This window comes from Corvus brachyrhynchos, unplaced genomic scaffold, assembly GCF_000691975.1.
Source record: "Corvus brachyrhynchos isolate BGI_N302 unplaced genomic scaffold, ASM69197v1 scaffold58, whole genome shotgun sequence".
NCBI lineage: Eukaryota > Metazoa > Chordata > Aves > Passeriformes > Corvidae > Corvus > Corvus brachyrhynchos.
Genome location: NW_008239539.1, coordinates 1,576,857 through 1,577,149, shown reverse-complemented (window position 1 = coordinate 1,577,149; position 293 = coordinate 1,576,857). Strand labels below are relative to the sequence as shown.

General features: G+C 54.9%; 1 protein-coding gene across 1 annotated transcript in view; it reads right to left on the bottom strand.

Moving 5' to 3' along the window:
• RHBDL1 (rhomboid like 1) overlaps nt 1–293 on the bottom strand; it is a gene marked incomplete at its 5' end in the record, with an annotated part of 4,506 nt that overhangs the window by 1,655 nt on the left and 2,558 nt on the right. The gene's annotated exons all lie outside the window — the stretch shown is intronic.

Sequence of the window (293 nt, the reverse complement as noted above, 5' to 3'; positions counted from 1 at the left end):
TGCCGGTCTCAGCCGATTCCTGCCGGGCTCTCCCCATATCTTTCTTTTTTTTTTTTATTACTATTATTCCTCTTTCTTTTATGTATATTTTTATTTTGGCAAAAAAAAATAAATCGCTCCTATTTTGGCACCAGTCCTCCGTGTGAAAGTGCAGGTCCTGGGGGGCAACGAAGCAGCCCCCACCCTGGAAAGGGGGTACAGGAGCCAGCGGGGGGGGTCCCCCTCATTCGGCTCCTTCCCGAGGGGCACATCCCGAGCCCTGCGGGCACCCCGGGGGGGTTGGCGATGCCGGG